Source organism: Heterodontus francisci, chromosome 4 (assembly GCF_036365525.1).
Source record: "Heterodontus francisci isolate sHetFra1 chromosome 4, sHetFra1.hap1, whole genome shotgun sequence".
NCBI lineage: Eukaryota > Metazoa > Chordata > Chondrichthyes > Heterodontiformes > Heterodontidae > Heterodontus > Heterodontus francisci.
In genome coordinates this window covers 135,811,376-135,836,827 of record NC_090374.1, presented here as the reverse complement: position 1 = coordinate 135,836,827, position 25,452 = coordinate 135,811,376, and the positions used below count along the sequence as shown (strand labels likewise).

Below are 25,452 nucleotides of genomic sequence, written 5' to 3'. Positions count from 1 at the left end.
GTGAAGACAGATGCGAAAAATCTGTTCAATTCCTTCTCCATTCCCTTATTTTCCATTATTAACTCCCCAGATTCACTCTCTAGAGGACCAACACTCACTTTACTTACTCTTTCCTTTTTAAATAGCTGTAGAAACTCTTATTATACATTTTTATATTTCTAGCTAGCTTTCTCTTGTACTCTAATTTCGCTCCCCTTATTATTCTTTTAGTCATTCTTTGCTGTTTTTCATATTCTGTCTAATCTTCTGACCTGCCACTCTCTTCTCTCTCTTTGGCCTCCTTGTCTCGAGAGACAATGGGTAAGCGCCTGGAGGTGGTCAGTGCCACTACTGCCACTACTCTTCATTGAATTGTACACTTTTTCTTTCAATTTAATACTATCTTTAACTTCCCTAGTTAGCCACCGATGGTGCGTCCTACCCATAGCTTCTTTCTTTTTCACTGGAATGAATCTTTTCTGAGTGTTATGAAATAGCTCCTTAAATGTCTGCCACTGCATCTCTACTGACCTATCCCTTAACTTAATTTCCCAGTTTACTTAAGCTAGCTTTGTCTTCAATCTCTCATAATTACCCTTATTTAAGTTTAAAATAAACTACCTGATTATTGTAAAAATAAAATCTAATTCACTCATGCCCTTTAGGGAAGGAAATCTGCCATGCTTACCTGGTCTGGCCTACATGTACCTCCAGTCCCACAGCAATGTGATTCACTCTTAACTGTCCTCTGAAATGGCCTAGCAAGCCATTCAGTTGTACCAAACCACTACAGAAATTGATACAGCATTGATCTAGGCACTGGAAACAACAACAGCCCACCCTGCCCAGTCGACCCTGCAAAGTCCTGCTTACTAACATGTGAGGACTGGTGCCAAAATTGGTAGCGCTGACCCACAGACTAGTCAAGCAACAGCCTGACATAGTCATACTTACCGAATCATACCTTACAACCAATGTCCCACACTCCTCCATCACCAGAGGTGGCAGCACAATGGTATACAGTCAGGAGGGAGTTGCCTTGGGTGTTCTGAATCCAGACTCTATGAAGTCTCATGGCATCAGGTCAAACATGGGCAAAGAAACCTCCTGCTGATTATCACTTACTGCCCTCCCTCAGCCGATGAATCAGTGTTCTCCATGCTGAACACCACTTGAAAGAAGCACTGAGGGTAGCAAGGGTATTCTGGGGTTAGTGGGGGACTTCAATGTCCATCACCAAGAGTGAATCGGTAGCACCACTACTGACTGAGCTGGTCGAGTCCTAAAGCCATATCTGCCAGACTGGGCCTGCGGCAGGGTGATGAGGGAACCAACAAGAAGGAAAAAGCTATATGACCTTGTCCTCACCGATCTACCTGTCGCAGATACATCTGTCTATTACAGTATTAGTAGGTATGACTGGTGCACAGTCCTTGTGAAGACCGAAGGCCCGACTTCTCACTGAGGATACCATCCATTGTGTTGTGTGACACTACCACCATGCTAAATGGGATAGATTCAGAACAGATCTAGCAGCTCAAAACTGGGCATCGATGAGGCGCTGTGAACTATCAGCAGCAGTAGAATTGTATTCAACCATAATCTGTAACCTCATGGCCAGGCATATCCCCCATTCTATCATTACCATCAAGCCAGGGATCAACCCTGGTTCAATGAGAACTGCAGGAGACCATGCCAGGAGCAGCACCAGGCATATCTAAAAATGAGGTGCCAAACTGGTGTAGCTACAATACAGGACTACATGCATGCGAGTCAGCAGAAGCATCATGTGATAGACAAAGCTAAGTGATCCCACAACCAAGGGATCAGATCAAAGCTATGCAGTCCTGCCATATCCAGCCATGAATAGTGGTGGACAATTAAACAATTAACCTGAGGAGGAGGCTCCACAAACATTCCCATCCTCAATGATGGGGGAGCCCAGCACGTAAGTGCAAAAGACAAGGCTGAAGCATTTGCAACCATCTTCAACCAGAAGTGCTGAATGGATGATCCATCTTGGCCTCCTTCTGAAGTCCCCAGCATCACAGATGCCAGTCATCAGCCAATTCAATTCACCCCACATGATATGAAGAAATGGCAGAAATCACTGGATACAGCAAAGGCTATGGGCCCTGACAACATCCCGGCAGTAGTACTGAAGACTTGTGCTCCAGAACTAGCTGCGCCCCTTAACCAAGCTGTTCCAGTACAGCAACAACACTGGCATCTACACGACAATGTGGAAAATTGCCCAGGTATTGTAGTATAAGGGTTTGAAAGGGTTAATGTTTGAGACAGAGTGAGGAATACCTCCCACCATAATGAAGTAAGAGATCACATCAGAGAGGGACTGGAGGGAAAAGCAGCATGGCTTCAGAGGAATCACAGAGACTTATGTAAAGCTGTATATGGTTAAAATGTAATAAACGAGTTAATGTTAAAATTACTGAAGACTCAGTAATCCCTCCTAGATAGATTAACCAAGTCTACAAATGGTGGCAGACTAACAAAACATACGATATGGTGCACAGTGGTGGTTCTTAACATACAGCACCCAGAAGAATTTGAAAAATACTTTAAACAAAGCTGACCTGAAAAAAAGGCGCCAAAACTGCAGAATTTGAGAAGAGGCTGTGAAAAAGCTCCAGAGCTCCTCCGTTTTATTTTGGATGAAGGAGGCGTGGCGAGTTAGGGAATCGGCTTGCAGAGGCATTCAGGCTGCACCATAATGGCATGGTGGTCAGTGAAAAAATACCGGTCCAGCGATCACAGGCTTCGAGTCAGGGAACCAAGCAACAGTCGGGGATCTGGTGAGAAACCTGTTAAGAGGGTAAAAATTTGTTCCTAATGGCACTAGGCTAGCAGCACCGGGAAAATCAATAGTCCTTAGTGAGGGCAGATCTGTGAGGTAGAAAACAAAACAAAGAGGCTGCAAATACTCAATACTCTAAATGAAGGGAGTAAAAAGAGTATTAAAAAAGTTGCAAATCTGCATTTAAAGGAAGAAAGAAATACAGAGTCTAGCAGCGACGTTTCACAGGGAGAAATGGTGACCTTAGCGGGAGTCAGCGCGAGGCTGAGAAGCACAGGAAACTTCCAATACTGGAGGGAATTTTTTTTTTAAGTAAACCAATGTATCTCTAAATAAATAAATAAATAAAAATACAAAGCCATGAATCTTAATTTCACAATGCCAGAGAGGTCTGGACACAAGGAAGGACAAAATCAAACTCAAAAGATTTTTGAGATATAGAATTGCTTCCAAATTAGACAGCCAGTCTGAAGCAGAGCAAGTTAACACATTGGGCTGTATTCCATCAGAGCAAAATCAGATGATGTTATTGCAAGACAGGGCATTAATGAATATCAGACAAATTTGATGAAGTTTTAAAAGCCTTTGATAGTTAATTCAACCTGAGGAGCAATAAGATTCTGGAAAGGGCAAAATTTAACAGAAAGGTCCAGAAACCAGGTGAAACAGTTGATGCTTTTATTAATGACCTTTACAGACCAGCTGAAGTATGAGAATATGGAGACCCAAAAGCAGAATTAATAAGAGACTGCATTTGTGGTAGGTATTGCTGATGAATCCCTATCAGATTTATTGACCCCACCCTCGACAAAGCAATTCGGTTGGTGAGACAAGCAGAGGTCCGAAAGAACAACTGAGCAATCCTGAGAGGTGAAGAAAGACTTTGGTTCAGGAAACCTCCAGTCCAGTTCCTTAATCACAGGGCTGTAAAAGAAACACCAGAAAAGTAGATACACTAAGGCAGGGATTGGGGGGACGGGGGGGGGGGGGTAGTCGGGGGTGGGGGGGGGGGGTGATGTTAAGTGAAAGATGCCATCAAAACACCACAGGTGCAAACAGTGTCCAGCAAACAAAGCAGAATGCTTCCAATGTAAGAAAGTTGACCATTTTGGGGAGATATGCCAAAGTAAAATCTCGACTCCCACAGGTTCAAAAGAAAAAGTCTTTTTGCATAGAGCTGTTAATGAAGTTGAACAAACTTCATCATAGAGAAATCAGAAAACTTCCTTGGTGAGATCAATGTCCCTAATCAGGCATTCTGCAGATATATATGCCAATGGACATATCACCAATTTTAAACTACCCACTGGAGTAAGTGTTCTATCAGACAACGAACCGTGGTTATCAACGCATGACCTGCAACCAACAGAAAATCAGTTACATGACCCAGGAGGGATTGAACTGAAAGTCAAGGGAAAGCTACAGGCTACACTCCAGTACAGGGGAAAGCAAATATTGGATACACTGTATGCTCTACAGAATCAGAAATTCTCTCCTTTCATTCAGAGCTGGTATTGACCTTCATCATTTCAGAAAAGTGGAAGAAGTTAAGCAACAAGAATCCAGGAGTCACTTCCAAAAAGACTTTCCAAAATTATTTACAGGTCTGGGAAGACTGAAGACTGAATGCAAAGTTACGTTGAGAAAAGATGCTGTATGTCTTTTCATGCCTAGGAAGATACTACATCCACTAATGAAGCAAGTTCAACATCAGCTTGAAGAGATGACCAGGATGGGAGTCATTTCTCCTGTCACTGAACCTACAGAATGGTGTTCGGGAATGGTTCCACTTCCTAAACCTAACGGTACTTTTCGCATTTGTGTTGACATAACTCAAGTTCATAAGACAGTAGCCAGAGAAGTTCATCCGATGTCCTCAGTAGCGTGGCAAGATTATCCAAAAGTACCATGTTCACAACGCTTGATGCTAATAGTGGCTTTTGGCAAGTTCATTTGGATAAGAAGTCAAGGTTATCGACAACCTTCATTACTCCGTTTGGAAGATTTTGTTTTGATTGTTTACCATTTGGTATAACATCAGCATTAGAAATATTCCAAAGAACTATGTTGAAAATTCTACAGGGCCTTAAAGAAGTAGTATGCCATATGGATGACATCTTAGTCCAAGGGGAATCCATCGAAGAAAATGACCTGGGGGTTAGAGTGGTTTTGAATCGTCTACAGAAAGAAGGTGTGACACTTCATGAAAAGTGCAAATTGTCGAAAATGTCGATTGTTCCTTAGTTACAGTTACAGTTACAGTTACAGAGATACAGCACTGAAACAGGCTCTTCAGCCCACCGAGTCTGTGCCGACCATCAACCACCCATTGATACTAATCCTACACTAATTCCATATTCCTTAGGACACATTGTCAGTAGCAACGGCATAATTGCAGACCCGCAAAAGACGAGAGCCATTAATGAACTCCCACTTCTGTCCAAGATCTTCAACGAGTCCTTGGAATGGTTTCTCAGTTGGAAAAATTTTTACCTAATCTAGTACAAGTTACTGAACCCTTACCACAACTATTAAGGAAAGCTTAAGCATGGTGTAGGGATGTACATCATGAGCAAGCATTTGAAAGGATCAAGCAGATGTCAGATTTCTTAATGCATTATAACCCCTCGCTACCAACCACAATTGCAACAGACATCTCATCTACAGCGTTTGGGGCAGTCCATTTCCAGGAACAGCAAGATGGATGTCTCTCTCTTTGGCCTCCTTATCTCGAGAGACAATGGGTAAGCGCCTGGAGGTGGTCAGTGGTGTGTGGAGCAGCGCCTGGAGTGGCTATAAAGGCCAATTCTAGAGTGACAGGCTCTTCCACAGGTGCTGCAGAAAAATTTGATTGTCGGGGCTGTTACACAGTTGGCCCTTCCCTTGCGCCTCTGTCTTTTTTCCTGCCAACTGCTAAGTCTCTTCGACTCGGTCAAGGACCAGTTTATTATGCATCATGAGCATTATCTGAGACTGAGACAAGGTACACTGTCATAGAGAAAGAAGCTCTCGCATTCACGTGGGCTTGTGAGAAGTACTCAGATTATATTATCAGTTTAAAGGTTGTCATAGAGACAGACCACAAACCCCTAGATTCCTTACTTGATGAAAAGGAACTCATTAAGATGCCTCCGAGAATCCAGAGATTCTGGTTGAAGCTAATGAGGTTCACGTATGAAACGGTATATCTACGGGGAAAGCAACAAACGATAGCAGATTCATTGTTCAGAGCTACTGTTGACCATCCTGCACAACAGGATGCTAACTTTATTAATGAGATTGAGTCACATCTCAGTTTACTGCATCACAATGGCCGGTAAGTTCAAAAAAGCTCCAAGAAATTCATCATACTCAGATACAAGATGAGGAATACATCTATATCTACCAATATTGCAAGCAAGGCTGGCCGTGGCAGTGTCCTAGTGGTAAGAGGATGAAAATCTTTTCAGAACACAGAAGGCACTTTACTACTGTGGATGATTTGCTGGTATATGATGAGAGACTGGTGATGCCAGACTCACTCCGGGTAGACATCTTGGAGAAAATACACCAGGGCCACATGGGTGTAACGAAATGCAGAGCATGGGCTTAGTCACCCATGTGGTGGCCGGGAATATCAAAAGACAATAAAGAATTGATTTCTAATTGCCCGGTATGCGCAGTGCACAGACAGGATAAGAGGCAAACCCTTATCTTGACCCAATTTCCAAACAGACAGTGGGAATGTCTGGGATGGATATATTCATGTTTAATGGAAAATCCTACCTGATTGTCATCGACTATTTTTCAAGGTGGATTGAGATCAAATGTTTGTACACAATGACTACTGAGACGGTCATTCGAGCTTTATTGGAGATCTTTGCAACACATGGTATACCTGACCAGATAGTTTCTGATAATGGACCACAATCTGCAAATGACAACTTTATGGAAAACTGTGGCTTTGTACATCTTACAAGCTTCGAACACAACTTTGCTTCCTACCCAAAAAGTTACTTCCAGGGCTGCAAGTCCTGGATTATCAGAGAGTTCAAGACAGAGAAAAAAGTCTTACCAAAAGCAACAAGCCTATAATTATAATAGGAAATCACAGAATCAGAATCACAGAATCAGAATCACAGAATAATACAGTGCAGAAGAGGCCCTTCGGCCCATCGAGTCTGCACCGATGCATTAAAACACCTGACCTGTCTGCCTAATCCCATTTGCCAGCACTTGGCCCATAGCCTTGAATGTTATGACGTGCCAAGTGCTCATCCAGGCACTTTTTAAAGGATGTGAGGCAATCGGCATCTACCACCCTCCCAGGCAGGGCATTCCAGACCGTCACCACCCTCTGGGTAAAAAGGTTCATCCTCAAGTCCTCCTTAAACCTCCCGCCCCTCACCTTAAACTTGTGACCCCTCGTAACTGACCCTTCAACTAAGGGGAACAGCTGCTCCCTATCCACCCTGTCCATGCCCCTCATAATCTTGTAAACCTTGATCAGGTCACCCCTCAGTCTTCTCTGCTCCAGTGAAAACAACCCAAGCCTATCCAACCTCTCTTCATAGCTTAACTGTTCCATCCCAGGCAACATCCTGGTGAATCGCCTCTGCACCCCCTCCAATGCAATCACATCCTTCCTATAACGTGGCGACCAGAATTGCACACAATACTCCAGCTGTGGCCTTACCAAAGCTCTGTACTACTCCAACATGACCTCCCCGCTTTTGTACCCGTCAGGAACCTATCCAAGTTGAAGGAAGGAGAAAAGAAATGGGTACGTGACCAAGGCAGAGAAGGAGTAATCGTCCAGAAAGATGAGAATCAACAGAGATCTTATTTAGTACAAACTTCAGAAGGTACCATAAGATGAAACAGGAGCAATCTTATTTCTATTCATCAAAGATGTCAATCAGTCATACATTTCAGCGAACCAGAAAGCACCGGATACTCCAAACCTCAATGACGGCCATCCAAGTCAAGAAGCAAGAATTCAGAGAAAGATTACTAATCTTCCAAGTCTAGTAACAACACGATCAAGGAGGGTTGTGAAGCCTCCTGACAGATCGAATCTGTGATGTCAGAGACTTGGGGGGAGATGAGGTAGTATATAAAAATAAAAAAAGGAATGTATAAATATATAAACCGATAAAGACTCAAAGGGGAGATGTAGTATAAAGGTTTGAAAGGGTTAATGTTTGAGACAGTGTGAGGAATACCTCCCACCATGATAATGTAAAAGATCACATGTGAGAGAGACTGGAGAGAGAAGTAGCATGGCTTCAGAGGAGTCACACAGACTTATGTAAAGCTGTATATAGTTAAAATGTAATAAATGAGTTAATGTTAAAATTACTGAAGACTCAGTAATGTCTCCTAGTTCGACAAATGAGAAGCTTTTTTTATGCTGTCTGAGAAGCTTTTTTTATGTTGTCTGAGATGTGTGGGGTTCAGGTTGTTTGAAGATCTCAAAACAGGTTTATTAAACAGTGCATTAATATATACAGTACAGAGCTAACTATTACAGGACTTGCCTCTTGGTGTTACAGTAGCAGAGTGAGACTGGCATGTAGTCACATAATCACATCCTGACACTTAGCTAATTAGCACACTAAGATCTTAAAGGGACATCACTCTTAAGGGCAATCACATAACCTCCCCTTTCTTTCCAAAGATAAGTCTCATATGCTAATGGTGAAAGTATATAACGTTAGATAGCATCAAAATTATTTACACATGACTAGAAAATATGAAATTTACAAGAAAATGAGCTCAAAAGTCCATAGGTTGTCTTGGTGGTTTGACAAATCTTGCTCGGAGACTTTGCGTCTCATCTGTTGCTGTTCTTTCGGAGGTTTCTCCCTCTCTGCATTCATTTTCTGTTGCTCTGCCTTCAGCCTGATGACATACGCTGTTGTTTTTGTCAAGGTGACCACTTTTGGGGTCTTGTCATTCTTGGAAAGTTCTGGCACCTCATCGTGAAGAGCCAATAGACAATGCTTCAACTCATTCCTCCTCTGCCTCTTCAAGACATTGCGTGTCCTTTGCCTCTCCTCATCCTCCGCGACTGAAGGCTTGGGGACTTGTTGGGAGAACAGTACTTGGTCTCATGAAGATACCTGTCCATTCTGGCTCTTTGTGTTGCTGGTGGTTCTCTAGAGAGCAGAAGTGAAGGCATAGCATAGTTGTGCTGTTGCTGGGTTTCCAGACTGCACCACTGGACAGAGTCTGTGAGCAGGTTCTGGGCCTTGGAGATTTCTCTTTGGCAGCACTCTCGTGAATAGTTATGATGTTGAGGTCCTTATGCGCTGGTCGTCCTGCCACTGCTGGTCTGCTCCTGTTTACTAGGTAGAGCATTTGTGGTTTCTAAGCCGACTTGCCGTATCTGCATTGCATTGTTAATGTGCCACTGCAAGGGATGGGTGACCTGTTTTATGCAGATAGCTTGGCAGTTGTCATTGTATCATCGATCTCCAATGACTCTGGTACATATCTTTGAGGATTCGGACTGGGGTAGGATATTTGCACTAGCACCAGTGTCAATCTTGACCTTGAGTGTATGTTTGCTAGCTTTCTTTTGGCATGTGATGTTGATGGTTCAGGTCTGTGACCTTTCACCATTAACCAGAAACTGAACCGGACCAGCCTTGTAAATACTGTGGCTACAAGAGCAGGTCAGAGGCTGGGAATTCTGCAGTGAGTAACTCACCTCTTGACTCCCCAAAGCCTCTCCACCATCTACAAGACACAAGTCAGGAGTGTGATGGAATATTCTCCAGTTGCCTGGACGGTTGCAGCCCCAACAACACTCAAAAAGCTTGACACCATCCACCATTCACCACCTTCAGCATTCACTCCCTGCAGTGGCAGCAGTGAGTCCCATCTACAAGATGCACTACAGCAACCCGCGAGGCCTCCTTCCAAACCCGCGACCACTACCACCTAGAAGGACAAAGGCAGCAGATGCATGGAAAGACCACCACCTGCAAGTACCCCTCCAAGCCACACATCATCCTGACTTAGAACTATATTGTCATTGCTTCACTGTCACTGGGTCAAAATCCTGGAACTCCCTTTCTATCCACACTGTAGGTGCACCTACCCCACATGGACTACAGCGGTTCAAGAAGGCAGCTGACCACCACCTTCTCAAGGGGAATTAGGGTTAGGCAACAAATTCTGGCCTAGCCAGTGGTGTTCACATCCCAGAAAAGAATTTTAAAAATCCATACCGGTGTCAGGAACCCACATCGCGGTCACTTCTGGATCCCAACACCACACTGCATCGGCAACGCACACGTGTTGCAATTTTGTTATAGAAATGAGCTTATTGGCCTAGAGTTGCATTTGCCACCCAATTAGCAGGTGTGGGCACAGGTAGGAGGTGGGACATAGGCAGCGGCCGCCTAATTTAAAGGGCAGCCGGCAGTCATTCTTGAGGTTACCATTCGCTCAAGGGGTGGAGGAAGGAGCAGAGCAAAGAGCAGTGAGATGGGAGGCCCCCTCTGCCAGGCAGCCCCCCATTTTTCTGATGCCTCATTGCTGGAGGCAGTGACTGAGCACAGAAGCATCCTCTTCCCTAGCACTGGCAATAGAAAGCCTGCATGGCTCACCAAGTGGGAATGGCTGGAAATGGCTAACGAGGTGATCAGTAGAGGAGTGGTGAGGAGGAACTGGCTCCAGGACTGGAAGAGTTTCAATGACCTTCATGGGTCTGGAAAGATGAGTCCAAAGATAGACCCAGAAGGCCTATCTCCTGGTCAGGAGTCAGCAGAATGCAAAAGAGAGGGACAACCTGAGGGCGCATAGAGTTCTCCTGACCATGGAAGAGATGTGTGCTCAGCAACATTGATGATCCATAAGCATAGATAAGAAATCTAGTGCTGTTGGACAAGACACTGGAGTGGAGACTGCAGCAGCGTATGCAAATGAAAAGTTGCTCTTCCCTCCAGCGATCAAGGGTGCCCTGAAGAGGCTGAGGAGGCAACAGACGGTGATGAGGGGGGCTCCATCATCCTCGATGGCCTCTCTGACAGGCAAAGCATCTGTAGAGTCATGCCCTGTGACAGAGGCTGCCACCGTAGTGATGTCGGTGCAGCAATCTTTGGAGGTGCCCCCACCCACCCCTGTCAGCCGCCATGGGTATCTCAGGCCCAGACAGACACTAGTGAGCAGTCTGCCTCCAACTCATCCTCAGAAACAAGGGGAGAACCTCGTAGGTGTGGCTGTGAGCACAAGTCACTGTGTCAGTAATGTGATTTTGTGGGTTACTTGGGTGTCTCTGATGTAAATAACTTCACTCTGTACTTGGATAAAGCACTGGGCATTTTATTGCACTAAGGCAGACTTGTGTGTCTTCATTTCATTATGGCAATGTCTGCCACGAATCCTCAGATAAGCCTCAACAAGGACACACATGGACAGGCGCAGTCTTCTGCAGCACTGACTCTCCGACATGTCCAGGTAGCTTCTCCATTGGTGGTAGACCCTATGCTGATGGTATCACCTTCGTTGCCTTCCTGCCCCTCGTTTCTGACCCCTGCGCCCCTGTTACCCCCGTGTCTGCCTCTGCTCCTGGAGGTGCTGCTCCTCGTCGCTAGTTGACCCTTATCTCGGAGTAGCTTAATCCCATGTTCTTTTATGTCCTTCCTTCCTTTGCACTGGAATGTGCAGTCTTCCTGAGCCTCCCTCACATGAACCTGTGAGGCCTGTAAGCAGAGGGACCTGTCAAAGACCGCAAAAATGCCCTTGCCAACAGTGAGGAAAGATGACAGATATTTCTCTAAACTCTGTACAACTGGTTGCCTGTGACTGAGGGCCTTTTCTAAGCCTTCCCTCTTTGATGGAGCCTCTTGCTGCTGTGCCACTGTTCTGACTGGCTTCCCACTTTGTCTGCACCTCCTCCTCCCTTTCATAGTTCGGACCCTGCATGGATCCCGTGCCTCTGAATGAAAATTCAAAACTAGCCCTTAATGAGCTGACAACAAGCTCATTAAGTGGCTTAAATGGTCATTTAGCGATGTCATAAGAACAAAAGAAATAGGAACAGGAGTAGGCCGTTTGGCCCCTCAAGCCTGCCCCACCATTCAGTAAGATCATGGCTGATCTGCCCCAGACCTCAACTCCTCCCTCATGCCAGCTCCTCATAGCCCTCAACTCCCGATATTTCAAAAATCTATCTTCCTCCTCTTTAAATACTTTCAGTGGTCTAGCCTCCACAACTCTCTGGGGTCGAGAATTCTAGATATTCACTACCTTCCGAGAGAAGAAATTCCTTCACATCTCAGTTTGAAATGTGTGCCCCCTTATTCTGCAACTATGTCCCCTAGTTCGAGATTCCCCCACTAGTGGAAACATCTTCTCAACATCTACCCTGTCAAACCCCCTCAGAATTTTGTGCGTTTCAATAAGATCACCCCTCATTCTTCTAAATTCCAATGAATAAAGGCCTAACCTGTTTAGCCATTCTTGATAAGTCAACTCCATCGTCCCAGGAATCAGCCTAGTGAATCTCTTTTGAACTGTCTCCAATGCCAGTATATCCCTTCTTTAATATAGGGACCAAGACTGTACATAGTACTCCAGGTGCAGCCTCACCAACACCCTGTACAGTTGTAACAAGACTCCAACCCCCTAGTAATAAAGGCCAAAATTCCATTTGCCTTTTTAATTACTTGCTGCACCTGCATGCTAACCTTTTGTGTTTCATGCACAAGAACATCCAGATCCCTCTGTGCTGCACTTTTTTGAAGTCTCTCTCCATTTAAATCTTTTGATTCTTCCTACCAAAGTGCATGATCTCACACTTTCCTACATTAAACTCCATCTGACATGTTTTTGCCCACTCACTCAACCTATCTATATCCCCTTGCAAATTCCTCATGTCCTCATCACAACCATGCCCTCCCACCTATTTTTGTATCATCAGCAAATTTGGATATATTACACTCTGCCCCTTCCTCCAAGTCATTAATATAGATAGTAAATAATTGAGGCCCGAGGACTGATCCTTGCGTCACTCCACTAGTTACATCTTTCCAACCTGAAAAAGACCCATTAATCCTGACTGACTGTCTTCTGTGAGTTAACCAATCCTCCATCCATGCCAATACATTACCCCCAATACTGTGAGCTCCTATCTTGTGCAATAATCTTTTATGTAACACCTTATCAAATGCCTTCTGGAAATCTAAATATACTACATCTATCAGTTCCCTTTATCAACTCTGCTTGTTATATCTTCAAAGAACGCAAGCAAATTTGTCAAACATGATTTCCCTTTCACAAAACCATGTTGACTCTGTTTGATTGCTTTAAGCTTTTCTAAATGTCCTGTAATATATTCCTTAATAATGGACTCTAGCATTTTCCCAACAACCGATGTTAGGCTCACTGGCCTATAGTTTCCTGCTTTTTGTCTCCATCCTTTCTTGAACAGGGGCGTCACATTAGCGGTTTTCCAATCCGCTGGGACCGTCCCAGAATCCAATGAGTTCTGGAATATTTTGACCAGCACCTGCACTATCTCTGCCTGCCTGATGTAGGCCATCAAGTCCTGGTGACTTGTTTGCCATTAGTCCCATTAGTTGGTCAAATACTTTGTCCCTTGTGATAGAGACTGTTACCTCCCATTTGCTCCTTGCTTATCTGATATCTGTGGGATGTTTATCCTCCACTGTAAGCACCGATGCAAAATATTGGTTTACATTATCTGCCATTTCCAGGTTGTCTCTTCTGGCTCTCAGCAGAGCCTTTTAAACTTGGAGCGTGCCGGTTTCGCATTGGGAAACCAACATGACAATGCGAGGGGTGAGTTTAAGTGCCCTCCTGCCCCAAACCCACCCTCTCAAACAATTAACTAACCGCCCACTAACTAGGTGAAGAAATAAAAAAATGAAACCATGGGGGCTAAATATGATAACCCTCGCAGGGATCGCGATGACCATTTATCCCGTGCCTGTTGATTGTAATGCAGGCTGCATGGCAACATTGAGCAGCCTGCTCATTTCAAAGGTTTCACCATCCAGTCAGCACGAAGTGCACTTTTGATTGGCTGGACACATCAGCAGGAGCCAATATCATGAGTGGCCAGTACCACTTAAAGCTAGCCTGCACTGCTTAATGCTGGCCTGCATTGTTTAAAGTCTAGCCAGCACTGCTTAAAGGTTTGCAGTGCAGCATCTGAAAGCCTGGGGTGCTATGTTATCCCATGTTATACCATTTTTCAATGTTTCCCAGGACGGAGTCATTTCCTGCAAAACTGCCAGGACTTGCTCCAGCCTTTGGGGAGGAGATGAAAAGGAGGAGAGATGTCCTGTATTTGTAGTGGGCCAGGAGGCTCTCTAGACACATTTTCAGCAGCAGTGGGAGCAGATAGCCATGGAGGTCAATGCCAATAGTCAAGACCTGAGGACCTGGATGCAATGTCAAAAGATGTTCAATGACCTCACATAAGTGGTGAATCGCAGTGAATGCATCTTCAAATGCCATATCCTACCAACTATGTCACTGGCCTCAGACACTACACAAATTAGCATATCTCCAGCGCTCCTCTACCAATAATCTCTATCAATTAGATAATTCATTTGCTTCACCTTCCCCTTATACAATTAACACTGCTTGCAAGCCTCACACCCACATCTCACAGCTTGCACACACTGCCAGCTATTCAACCATGAAAGCCACATCACCCAAACAGATTGCACCACACTCACTGACATACTTCTCTCCTTCTTGCAGGACAAGGTGGTGCACAATTGGAGGCGGTAGGAGCTAACCAGAGGGGGACACACGTGCCTTCATAAACCTGTGGAGATGGTGCTGGCCAGGATTGGGGTGACCATTGCTGAGGCTGTGGCCTTCAGCGAGGCTGAAACCAATGAAAACGATGGTATCCTTATACCTAATTCTACTTCTCACATCCCACCACCCACTCATCCCACACTGCCTTCTCACTTATAAGCTGCAGTAGGAGTAAGCATGCACCTCTTGCTTACCCTTCCTCTCCGCACCACAGCTTTACGCTGGTACCTTTCTCCCTTCAAACACTCAAGAAGTGCAACCTGACCAGGAAACAGAGGAACAACAAGAAGACTGGGATGATGTAGACGCGCCGTCACTCAATTTCACACTCACAGCCACCAGCTCAGATATTGGCACTGCGCGTAATTTAGAAGAGAGCAAAGAGGCAGGATGGTGAGTTTGTGCAGCATGCAGCAGGCCACCATAAATCTTGACATGTGCTCTGCCAGGTACTGCAGGGCTCAACCAGCGCGGTCCAGACAGCTGAACTATTGTTTCAGCACACCAATGGTCTGTTTCATGTGGCATGGCTTTCACTGTATGCATGCTGTACACATGTGCGTGGGTCATGGACAGCAGTCATGAGCTATGTGATCAGCAGATAGTCCTTGTCACCCAGCAGTCACCCTTTGGTTTGCCATGGTGGCTCAAATGTAACTGGCACAGCAGATTGCCGCAGAACAAAGGCATCATGACTGCTCCTAAAATAATGGGCATTGACCTGCATGATTTGTTGCATATGGTCACAGACTAGCTGGACATTGAGAGAGTGGAATCCCTTTTGGTTCTGAAATAGGGCAGAGTTAACATGCAGAGCCCGCAAAGTGATGTGCGTGCAGTCAATGACACCCTGCACCATGGGGATACCTACAGTCCGAGCGAAGCTGTGTGCTCGCTCCACCTGCTGGTCTCCAGCAAGAGAGAATGATATGTAGTTAGATCTCATTATATAGAGAGCATCAGTGACTTCCCTTCCTCAATAGTGGATGGCAAACTGTGAGACGTTGCAAATATCTCTAACTCCAGCCTGGAAGGAGCCAAACTCATAAAAATTCATTGCCATGGTCCCCTTCACAGCCACTGGCAATGCAGTCTGTGTGCTACTCTGATAATGTAGTTATGACAGCTGCAGGTGACAAATGTCAGTGAGGATGTCCTTACTGACGTGCAGACATATCATACATAGTTCCTCTCAGAGGTTCAGATAGGAGAATTGCTCCCTGAACACTCTGGATGGATATGACCTGCTGAGAGCCCATTTGTCCCCCTTCTCCTCCCTCTTTCAGCAACTTGTCCTGCTCTGTGTGGTCTCTGTTCATTTTCTAAATCAGGCTGTATTCCAAGGGGAATGCCTGCTAGTGTACCCAGGTCTGCAGCAACCTTGAAATTAGCAAAAACTCTTTCAGCAACAGACACACCACTCTTTGGAGACTTTTGAAGTTTGAAACAACTATAGAAAGCACCAAACACTTGTTAAATCGAAACAGCAGCCGGAAGAAACCAGTGGAGGTGGTGTCGTAGTTGTAATGTCACTAGATAGTAACCCAGAGCCCCAGGCTAATGCTCTGGGGACATGGTTTTGAATCCCTCTGGAATCAAAAAGCTAGTCTAGTGATGATCAAGAAACCATTGTAAAGTATTGTAAAAACCTATCTGGTTCACTAATGCCCTAAAGAAATATGCCGTTCTTACCTGGTCTGACTTGCATGTGACTCCAAACCGACCGCAATGTGGTTGACTCTTAAAATGCCCTCTGAAATGACCTAGCAAACCATTCAGCTGTATCAAACCACTACAAAGTCTAAGAAAAGGAATGAAATTGGACGAACCACCCAACATCGACCTAGGCACTGGAAATTACAATGGCAAACCCAGCCCTGTCGCCCCTATAAAGTCCTCCATGACAGTATTGGTAGGAGTGACCACCACACAGTCCTTGTGGAGATGAAATCCCGTCTTCACACTAAGGTACCTACCAGCGTGTTGAGTGACACTACCACCATGCTAAATGGAATGGATTTCGAACAGATCTAGCAACTCAGAACTGGGCATCCATGAGGTGCTGTGGGACATAGCAGCAGCAGAATTGTATTCAACCACAATCTGTAACCTCATGGCACAACATATCCCCCAGTCTACCATTACTATCAAGCCGGGGACCAACGCTGGTTCAATGAAGAGTGCAAGAGGGTATGCCAGGAGCAGCACCAAGAAAACCTCAAAATGAGGTGTCAGCCTGGTGAAGCTACAACACAGGACAGCATGCATGCCAAACAGCAGAAGCAGCAAGCAATAGATAGGGCTAAGCGATTCACAACCAACGGATCAAATCTAAGCTCTGCAGTCCTGCCACATCTAGTCATGAATGCTGGTGGACAATTAACAACTGTAACCTCATGGCACAACATATCCCCCAGTCTACCATTACTATCAAGCCGGGGACCAACGCTGGTTCAATGAAGAGTGCAAGAGGGTATGCCAGGAGCAGCACCAAGAAAACCTCAAAATTAGGTGTCAGCCTGGTGAAGCTACAACACAGGACAGCATGCATGCCAAACAGCAGAAGCAGCAAGCAATAGATAGGGCTAAGCGATTCACAACCAACGGATCAAATCTAAGCTCTGCAGTCCTGCCACATCTAGTCATGAATGCTGGTGGACAATTAACAACTGACAGGAGGAGGAGGAAGCTCCACAAACATTCCCATCCTCAACGATGGGGGAGCCCAGCACATCTCTGCAAAAGACAAGGCTGAAGCATTTGAATCCATTTTCAGCCAGAAGTGCAGAGTGGATGATCAAGCTCGGCCTCCTTCTGAGGTCCCCAGCATCACAGATGCCAGTCTTCAGCCAATCCGATTCATTCCACGTAATATCAAGAAATTGCTGAAGGCACTGGATACAGCAAAGGCTATGGACCCTGACAACATTCCGGCAATAATACTGAAGACTTGTGCTCCAGAACTAGCTTGCACCCCTAGCCAAGGTGTTCCAGTACAGCCAAAACACTGGCATCTACCCGGCAATGTGGAAAATTGCCCAGGTATGTCCTGTGCATAATAAGCAGGACAAATCCGACCCAACTAATTACCATCCTATCAGTCTACTCCCGATCTCAGCAAAGTGATGAAAGGGGTCATCGACAGTGCTATCAAGTGGCACTTGCTCAGCAACAGCCTGCTCAGTTTGGGTTCTGCCATGGCCACTCAGCTCCTGACCTCATTATAGCCTTGGTCCAAACATGGATAAAAGAGCTGAACTCCAGAGGTGAGGTGAGATAGACTGCCCTTGACATCAAGGCAGCATTTGACTGAATATGGCATCAAGGAGCCCTAGCAAAACTGGAGTCAATGGGAATCAGGGGGAAATCTCTTCGCTGGTTAGAGTCATAACTAGCACAAAGGAGTTCCTCAAGATAGTGTCCTAGGCCCAACCATCTTCAGCTGTTTCATCAATGACCTTCCCTCCATCATAAGCTCAGAAGTGGGGATGTTCACTGATGATTGCACAATGTTCAGCACCATTCGCGACTCTTCAGATACTGAAGCAGCCCGTGTAGAAATGCAGCAAGTCCTGGACAATATCCAGGCTTGGGCTGATAAGTGCCAAGTAACATTCGTGTCACACAAGGGCCAGGCAATAACCATCTCACAAAAGACCATCTCCCCCTGACATTCAATGGCATTCCCATCACTGAATCCCCCACTGTCAACATCCTGGGGGGTGACCATTGACCAGAAACTGAACTGGACCAGCCACATAAATGTTGAGGCTACAAGAGCAGGTCAGAGGCTGGGAATTCTGCAGCAAGTAACTCACCTCCTGACTCGCCAATGCCTGTCCACCACCTACAAGGCACAAGTCAGGAGTGTGATGGAATACTCACCAGTTGCCTGTATAGGTGCAGCTCCAACAACACTCAGGAAGTTCAACACCATCCAGAACAAAGCAACCTGCTTGATTGGCACCCCATCCACAACCTTCAACATTCACTCGCTCCACCACCGACGCACAGTGGCAGCAGTGTGTACCATCTACAAGATGCACTGCAGCAACTCATCAAGGCTACTTTGACAGCACCTTCCAAACCCACAATCTCTGCCACATAGAAGGACAAGGGCAGCAGATGCATGAGAACACCAATACCTGCAAGTTCCCCTCCAAGCCACACACCATCCTGACTTGGAACTATATCGCCGTTCCTTCACTGTCGCTGGGTCAAACATCTGGAACTCCCTTCCTACAGCACTGTTGGTGTACCAACACCCCAAGAACTGCAGCGGTTCAAGTAGGCAGCACACCACCACCTTCTCAAGGGCAATTGGGGATGGGCAATAAATGCTGGCAAAGCTAGCGATGCCCATATCCCCCCGAATGAATAAAAAAAACTAACCTGTAAGTAATTGATCATTTCTTTAAATAGCAGCTTCTTGCTGCTGAACACTATTTTAGCTGTGCAGGCTTTAAGGAGCATGTTAGCTGGAGTATTAGGCCCCAAAATGGCAGCATCAGCTCAACAAAAATGTACAGATATTTGGACGTGACATGTGTTCTGTGTCTGCACAATCAGAACAACAATAACTGACCTCAAGGAAAATTGTAAGCAGACCAACAATTTATAGGAAGAATATTTGCAGGGCTGGGCAGACTTGTGTGGAGGCTCTAAAACAAAATATCAATAACTTCTGATTGTTGAAATTGAATTAGGAATGATGCTGGAGAATGGAGTGAACAAGTTATTTCTGTTAAAAGGTGGCAATAGAAAAGCGTCTAAGAACAACAAACAGTAAAACCTAATCGATCCTGTCAGTGGGCTTATGTTGCAAGAAGGAGGAGGCCACACCCACAGAGTTCTCCAACTCTATCTTCTTAAATAATTTAAGTATATAAGGTGCCACATGGTAGGTTCATGATAAATGTTAGAGCATGTGGAGTCAGCCGAGAAATAGCTGAATGGATAGCAAATTGACTAAAAGTAGAAAGCAGAGAGTAAGGAAAGGGTAGCTATTCAGATTGGAAAAAGATAGAAAAAGCTCTTCGTCAAGGATCAGAGCTGGGACCGCTGTTATTCACAATCTACATTAATGACTTGGACTTAGGAATAACTCAACGTCCAAATTTGCAGATGATACCAAACTGGGTTGTATCACTAATACTGAGGAAAAATGCAACATAATACAATAAGACATTTGAAAACTTGTAGACTGGGCAGTTAAGTGGCAAATGAACTTTAACATAGAATACTGTGAGGTGATGCAATTTGGTAGAAAAATCAGAAACATTACCTATGTCTTAAGAAAATATAAAACACTGAATAGGGAAGAAAAGCAAAAGGGTGTAGGGATACAGGTGACCAAATCATCAAAAGCAGTATTGCAGGTCAGCAAAGCAATTAAAAATGCTTGCAAAGCACCTGGATTTATTTCTTGGTGTATAGAATTCAAAAGAAGTGAAAATATGTTAAACTTGTATCAAACCCTGGTCAGGCTGCACTTACGCTACTGAACACAGTTCTGATCTCCACACTATAAAAAGGACAGAGAAGTACTGGACTAAGTGTGAAAACAATTTACAAGGGTGGTCTCAGACGTGAGAGATTATAGCCATCTGGAAAGATTGAACAGGTTGAAGCTTTTATTTTAGAAAAGTGAAGACCTAGAGAAGACCTGTTAGAGGTTTTAAAAATTCTTGGACAGGGTAGATTTGGAGAGCATGTTTCAACTTGCAGGAGAATCCAAAACTAGGAGTATTAAATACAAGATAGTTATTAATAAGTCCATAGAGAAATAAGGAGAAATTTCTTTACTCCAAGAATGGTTAGAATGTGGAACACTTTACTACAGTAAGTGATTGAGGCAAATAGCTTAGATGCTTTCAAACGGAAACTAGACAAGTACCTGAGAGAAATGGGAATAGAAAGATATGCTATAAGGCTGAGATGAGGTAGCTGGAATGGAAGGAGATCTGCGTGGAATGTAAACAGCAGCACGAGTTAGTTGGGCCAAATGTTTCTGTGCTGTATATTTTATGTATATTCTAAGCAAATTGTACCATAGCAAATTTTTAGGAGAAAGAAAAAGTCATCAGTCACGACAAGCCAGTTCCTTTTTATTAATGACATTCACACTGTAAAGATTTTGACCACATATAATAGATTATCACTTCATTATTTTTTTAAATTGAGAAGATCCTTTCTATGAGGTAGGCTTATTTCCAGAACTTTATCTTTCCAGTACTTCTGACATGCTGTTGTGCTTTTATCTTCATTTGGTGTCTTCATTTTGTTGATATGTGTACATGGAAGGTGATTTTCTTTGTGTCACGTAAATAATAAAAATAATTTAATAGAGTGCATGTCCATTTATATAATTATTGTAATGTCACTTTAAATCAATAATATGGTTATTGTTTTTTTTATTCTTTCATGGGATGTGAGCGTCACTGGATAGGCCAACATTTGCCCATGAGAAAATGGTGGTGAGCTGTCTTCTTGAACCACTGCAGTCCATCTGGTGTAGGTATATCCACAATGCTGTTTGGAAGGGAGTTCCAGGTTTTTGACCCAGTGACAGTGAAGGAACGGTGATATAGTTCCAAGTTAATATTTTGCTTTGTTGAATTTTTATGCTTTTCAATGTGACAGATGTTAGTAACAGGCAATGGTGTACATTTTCTGGTTTCAGGAACCCAATATCAGCATCAAACAGTTCCAGGTCAGGCATAGCACAGCTACAAGCAGATTAAAGCTCCCTTTAACCCTGCCCAACCTCAGAAAAGCACCCCCTACCGCATCAGTGTGACACTCTCTATTTTCCGCACCAACACTCTTTATGAACTTTCTGAGTCAGATGCTGATTAGTGGCAGTTGTATATCCACTTGGAACTGGATAAACTGTCTGCAACTTGTTTTACATAAAACCCTTACAGTGGACAGACTGAAAAGGCATCAATCTATACTAGACTTAAACACAGATCCCAAAAATGAAAGGCCAGTGTACTATCCCACCTTATTTCCCTTTTCATTCCTGTTCTCCTTATGGTAGGCAATTTTTAAATGTCATATGTATTGTTCTCAGATATTTTTAAAAATCCTATGTGACTGTATTATAGTTACATTAATGAATCTCCATACTTAAATAAATCACAGCAGTTTAAAATGTAAAGAATTATGTATGAAACAGTTAGCATTTAGCATAAGATACATTAACTAAATTATGAAAATGTTTTACCCCCTCAATTTTTTACTACAAAATCTGTCATCTTGATTTATTTTAATTGGGTTTGATGCTTAAATTGTTTAATTATCTTAGTCATTGTGCACTAATCTATCATAGTGCATTTATTTCAACCAGTACCCTTGGGGTATTCATGCTAGAATTAGAATGACTGCCAAAAAATGACACCTCTTTTATGGAATCTGGGTAGAAATTTTAGCAGTTACAATCACTATTGCGGCACAGTGGCGCAGTGGTTAGCACCGCAGCCTCACAGCTCCAGGGACCCGGGTTCGATTCCGGGTACTGCCTGTGTGGAGTTTGCAAGTTCTCCCTGTGTCTGCGTGGGTTTTCTCCGGGTGCTCCGGTTTCCTCCCACAAGCCAAAAGACTTGCAGGTTGATAGGTAAATTGGCCATTATAAATTGTCACTAGTATAGGTAGGTGGTAGGGAAATATAGGGACAGGTGGGGATGTTTGGTAGGAATATGGGATTAGTGTAGGATTAGTATAAATGGGTGGTTGATGTTCGGCACAGACTCGGTGGGCCGAAGGGCCTGTTTCAGTGCTGTATCTCTAATCTAATCTAATCTATTCATGAGAAATTATCTTTACTTCAAATGGGTTATCACCTCCATTAAAATAGCAGAGACATATACAAGCACCAAAATTGCCAACTGCAATTTCTAGCCTAAGTCATTAGCTGACACGGTGCATCATACAGATAGCCTGCATAAATGTTGCCACAATATTCAATATGGGTGATTTTTCCTATTTATTAACCATATGAAAGAATACAATAACAAATTAGATAAAGTTTTGATGTTTTTCTATCATTAAAATTAAAGATATAAATTAAATTAACAAGATCCTGTAGAAGTTAGGCAGGAATAATCTTTTTACAGCTCGTGTTTCCGTCCCATCATCTTAAGGATTGCCGGTGAACCATTTTATGAGTCAATAATATGCCACATACACTCAGAAGAACCAGGTTTGATTACTTAGTCAGGTTTCTTCATCTTGAATGAAGAATTTTCCAGTGCTCCAGACATTACACAGCTCTCTATGGAAGTCTGGACACTGCACTGTGATGGCCATGCGAGGTCACACGCCAACAGAACATCACTCATATACACGAGGAGGGAAAAATCTGTTAATAATTAGTATCTTCCCAGGTTACGGATAACACATCTAAGTAGCTTGGGATTCTTTACTGCCAGCTTCCTGCTGAGCCCAGGAGGTGTCTTGAGATGGTATGTGGCTAGCTGATGGAGGAGCTTTGTGCGTCCTCTCAGTGCTACACTATACTTTAAAAAAAAATCAGGATAACAAGTGCAGCTGTCACTAAGAAAAATCATTAATTAGAGTGCATGAGTTCCAGCCTAACACTGAAAATTGTATGTTTAGCAAAGCTTATGTCTTTATATTTGTAATCAAATTTATTCATTTTTACACTCAGATGTATGTTTTATACAAGACATTGTAAGTAAAAGTATGGAAAGAGAATAGTTGTAAATGAGCAGTAAAAAAGTGCCATCTAAGTATGCTGGTTTCTGTTAATTGTAACAGTCATTTGCCCTTAATAAAATTATATAACCATTTTTTTAAACTGTAAATTATTGATTTTCCTCTCCTTTCTGAAGTGTCCCTAACATTATTTACCTTTCCCAGTTGATTGGGTGGGCTGGACACCTTCAACTGCCTATAACAGTCCTCTAGAAGGTAGGAAAGATGGGCCTTTTGCAATTTTTTTCATCAGATTTCTGTGCATCTCTGATTTAATTCGGTCTCTGAGTTGTTGCTGGTACAGTTGTAGTTGTTGTTGATGTAAAGGTTTCTACCTCTTCAATAAAGGATACTTGCTCAGGTCTTGCAACTGGGATATGAGACAACACGTCTGCTCTGATTTGCTGCTTTCCTAGAACATATTCTGTCTTTGCATCAAACCTCATCATCCTCAGTCTGAATTTTGGTACTTGTGGAGGCATCTTTGCTAATTCCTTTGCATATTAGCAAATTACCAATGGTTTGTGGTCTATCTCTATCTTAAAGTTAAGACCGATGACATAGTCTGCAAACTTTTCACGAGCCCATGTAGCCCCAACTGCTTCTTTTTCCAATAGTGCATATCTCTGTTCAGTTTCTGTCAGTGAATGGGATGCGTAGTAAACTAGTCTGCACTTTCCATCTGTCTGTAACTGAAACAGTACAGCTCCCAATCCTGTAGAAGATGCATCCACAGCAATGATAGTGGGTAGCTGTGGGTCATAGTGAATTAACACATCTGGTGATATCAGCATTTCTTTGATTTTTTCAAATGATCTCTGTTCCTACCCAACACCATGTATTGTTCTGTCTTAACAATTGACATGGTGGCTCACTGACTACTGCTAGGTTGGGCAAAAACCTTCCAACTTGATTCACCATTCCCATAAATCTCTGCAGCTTGGTCACATTCCTAGGAGCTGGAAAATCTTTGATTGCCCTTGTCTTCTACGGATCAACTCTTACACCAGAACCATCTACAATATGTCCAAGGAATTTGGCAATCGCCGACGAGTATTCACATTTGTTACTGAGTGTAAGTCTTGCTTTCTCTAAGCATTGCAGTCTGCTCTCTAGTGTCATGTTCTGCCCAAGTGGATCCATGGATCAGGACATCATCCATATGACATAAGACTCCATCTAGTCCTTCTAGAATGCGTGACATTGTCCTTTGGAAAATTTCAGGCACTGACATGCTACCAAATGGTAGTCTGTTGAAACAAAACCTTGCAAATGGGGTGACGAAGATTGTGAGCAACTTAGACTCTTCATCGAGGGGTAGTTGCTAAAAACCACTATTTGCATCCAGCTTCGTGAAAACTGACCTCTTCCCCAGTTTGGCCAAGCACTCCTCTACAGACAACATTGGATGGACTTCACGTACAACTGCTTTGTTTAACTGAGCAAGATCAACGCAAATTCTAATCGATCCATTTGGTTTTTGTACTGGGACCATACCTGAACACTAGCTTGTAGGCTCTGTCGCAGGTGAAATAACTCCTTGCTTCACTATAGAGTCAATTTCTTTCTTTACCTTTGGCAAGAGTTGGTGAGGAACTTACCTGGGTGTAAACAGGCACACTGGCTTTGCTTCTAGCTGTAGGGTTAGATGGTACACTGTCTTCAGCTTCCCTAGTCCTGTGAATAGCCTTGGGAATTCAGCTCTAAAATTGCTAGGCTGATCTTCCCTGCTTTAGAGTTCCTTCCTTCTGCAAATCAAATGCAAGTTGGAGCAAGCTTTCCTGCTCAAGAGTGAACAATTTTGATTTTGAATTACATATAATGTTTCTGTGATTTCTCTTTCCCGATATTTGAGGGTTGCCTTCAGTTCCCCTAGGACTTTTAGTTCTATTCCTCCCAGCCCGTATAATTTCTTGCCTGATGGTTGAATAATGTTCTTCTCTAACCACGGTTCGGCATCGGAAAGAATCGAAACTGCTGCTCCAGTATCCAATTTAAAGTGTGTCTTGTTTCCTTCTGCAAGAATTTCTGCACTCCAACAGCTGCCACTTGGTTCCTGGATCTCTCCCAAAAAGGTATCTCAACATCGTGGATATCCTCCACTTTGTGGATTTTTCCACTTTTCAAAGGTTTCCCTTTCTGTCCGATCCGTA

At 43.8% G+C, this 25,452-nt stretch overlaps 1 long non-coding RNA gene across 1 annotated transcript in view; it reads left to right on the top strand.

Moving 5' to 3' along the window:
• Nucleotides 1-2,445: 2,445 nt before the first annotated feature.
• Nucleotides 2,446-25,452, top strand: part of LOC137368723 (uncharacterized) — a 36,875-nt gene continuing 13,868 nt past the window's right edge. Inside the window, exons 1-2 of the long non-coding RNA XR_010974819.1 lie at nucleotides 2,446-2,792; nucleotides 21,017-21,094. This is a non-coding gene — a long non-coding RNA (uncharacterized lncRNA). The remainder of the gene's footprint in view (nucleotides 2,793-21,016; nucleotides 21,095-25,452) is intronic.